Source organism: Dendrobates tinctorius, unplaced genomic scaffold (genome assembly GCF_039654945.1).
Source record: "Dendrobates tinctorius isolate UK_male_01 unplaced genomic scaffold, ASM3965494v1 ptg000430l, whole genome shotgun sequence".
Classification (NCBI taxonomy): Eukaryota; Metazoa; Chordata; class Amphibia; order Anura; family Dendrobatidae; genus Dendrobates; species Dendrobates tinctorius.
In genome coordinates, this window is record NW_027362093.1 from 2,586,740 (window position 1) to 2,590,000 (window position 3,261).

Here is a 3,261-nt window from a genome sequence, read left to right on the forward strand (position 1 = left end):
GACCATGCTTACTAGGTGCCATGTGTATCAGGTTGGGGATGAGGGGACCATATATACCAGGATAGGGGATATTAAATACAGAATTGGCCACATTTTTTGCTTCAATTTTTTTTCCTAATTTCCAATAAAACCTTAGGTGTGTGTTTTAGTCCAAAAAATATAGTAATTTCAAGGAGGATTGTAATAAACTACAGGAAAAACATAATAATGATAATATTAAAATAATTGTTATTGAATTATAATAACTGGATTAAAGTGCAGCTGGATCAAACTGGAGCACGTGTGGAAAATATATGAAAAATGTATTACAGTAAATAAAGCCACAATATTCACAATAGAATAGAAAAACCCTAATACACACTGTCAGTATAAAGCACATTATATAAACGGCCCCTAGTTCGGTTTTTGTCCCCTTTTTGAATATTGGCCCCACATTTGCTATACGCCAGTCCTGTGGTACAGACCCTGTCATTATGGAATCTGTAAAGATTAGGAATAATGGTCTATCTATGACTGTGCTTCATTCCTGCTGTCCTCGGGGGTGTATCCCATCCGGGCCCGGGGACTTGTACATTTTAGTGATGTTTAGACGCCGCCGTACTTCCTGCTGGGTTAAGCAGGTGACATTTAATGGAGAATCTGTATCACCTAGATAACCAGCGTGCTGCCAGGGTCCCATGTACCGGACACTTATTACAGGTCCATTGTAGTCAGCGTCGGACTGGCCCACCGGGGAGCCGGAGGATTCTCCGGTGGGCCCTGGCATCTGGTGGGCCCTGGCACCTGCAGGCATACAGGGCCAGCAGTTGCCTAGGGCCCCCGCTGCTCCAGGGGCCCCCAGCCAGTGGTGTGTTGCACACCATGCAGCTGCTATGGGGGCCCGTGCCAGCGGAGCAGCAGCGGGTGTCAGGAGGCAGGAGCCCCTGTCCCCGCTGCTAAAGAGAAATGAATATTCACTGCGAAGCATATCATTTCAGGTCTCCACCCCCAGAGGCCCCGCCCCCAGCCCAGTAAGCCGCTCTGCATCAGGGCCGGCGCCGCCCTCAGTCCCCTCTGCTCCTGGCTCACAGCCAGTGCGCGATGACGTCACTACATCGCGCACCCGCTGTGTGTCTGGCAGAGGGGGCAGCTCCTGACACTGAAGCCGGGATCAGCGTGGGAGCAGGAGGAGAGGTGAGTATTGTGGTTTGTTTGTTTTTTTTATATCTCACTCTCTCTATCTGTCTCTATCTATCTATCTATCTATCTATCTATCTCTCTCTATATCTCTCTCTATCTCTCTATATCTCTCTCTCTATCTCTATCTATTATCTATATCTATCTATCTCTATCTATTATCTATATCTATTTATCTCTATCTATTATCTATATCTATCTATCTCTATCTTTCGCTCTATCTTTATATCTATCTTTCTATCTCTACATCTATCTCTATATCTATCTATCTATCTATCTATCTATCTATCTATCTCTCTCTATATCTTTCTATTATGTCTATCTATCTATCTATCTCTATATCTATCTATCTCTATCTATCTCTATATCTATTATCTCTATATTTATTATCTATCTAGCTACCATCTATATCTATCTATCTTTATCTATATATATCTCTATCTAATATCTATATCTATCTATCTCTATACCTATCTATCTATTTATCTATCCGTTATCTATCTCTATATCTTTTCTCTGTATCTATCTATCTCTATATCTATATCTCTCGCTATCTATCGCTCTATCTCTATATCTCTCTATAGCTATCTATCTATATATCTATCTATCTCTATATCTATCTCTCTGTATATCTATCTATCGCTCTATCTCTATATCTTTCTATCTCTATATCTATATATCTATCTATCTTTCTCTATCTATTTATCTCTATATCTTTTCTCTGTATCTATCTCTCTCTATATCTATATCTATCTATCTCTATATATATCTATTATCTCTATATCTATATCTATTTCTCTCTATATCTCTCTCTATATCTATCTATCTATTTATCTCTATCTCTATATCTCTATCTATCTATCTTTCTCTATCTATCTATCTATTTATCTCTATCTATTATCTATATCTATCTATCTCTATCTATCGCTCTATCTCTATATCTATCTTTCTATCTCTACATCTATCTCTATATCTATCTATTATGTCTATCTATCTAGCTATCTTTATTATCTATATCTACCTATCTCTATATCTTTCTATCTTACTCTATCTCTATATCTATCTGTTATCTCTATATTTATTATCTATCTTTATCTATCTCTATCTATTATCTATATCTATATCTATCTCTCTATCTATTTATCGATCTCTGTATCTATCTCTCTCTCTATCTACCGCTCTCTCTATCTCTATCTATCTTTATATCTATATTTATCTATCTCTATATCTATCTATTATCTCTATATCTATCTACCTATCTATCTCTATATCTATCTCTATATCTCTCTCTCTATAGCTATCTATATATTATCTCTATATCTATCTATCTATCTATATATTATCTCTATATCTATCTATCTCTATATCTATCTATCTATCTCTATATCTATTATCTCTATATCTATCTATCTCTATATATATCTCTATATCTATTTTTATTTATAGCCATCTATCTATATATATTTATCTCTATATCTATCTATATATGTCTATATTATTATTATTATTATTATTATTATTATTATATCTGTATATCTCTATCTAGTATCTATCTCTATCTATTATGTATCTCTATCTATATATCTATCTCTATATCTATCTATCTATCCATTATCTATTTTATATCTATCTCTATATCTATCTACCTATCGATCTATCTATCTATCTATCTATCTATCTATCTATCTATCTATCTATCTATCTATCTATCTATCTCTATCTCTATCTCTATCTATCTCTATGAATCTTTCTATCTATATCTAGCCATTATCTACTTTCTATCCATTATCTACTATCTATCTCTATATCAATCTATTTCTACATCTATCTTTCTATATATATATCTAACTCTATATCTATATATCTATATAGCATTATACCCTATGAGGGGGGCAGTATTATACCCTATGAGGGGGGCAGTATTATACCCTATGAGGAGGTGCATTATACCCTATGAGGAGGGCAGCATTATTCCCTATGAGGGGGGCAGCATTATACCCTATGAGGAGGCAGTATTATACCCTATGAGGAGGCAGCATTATTCCCTATGAGGGGGGCAGTATTATACCCTATGAGGGGGCAGTA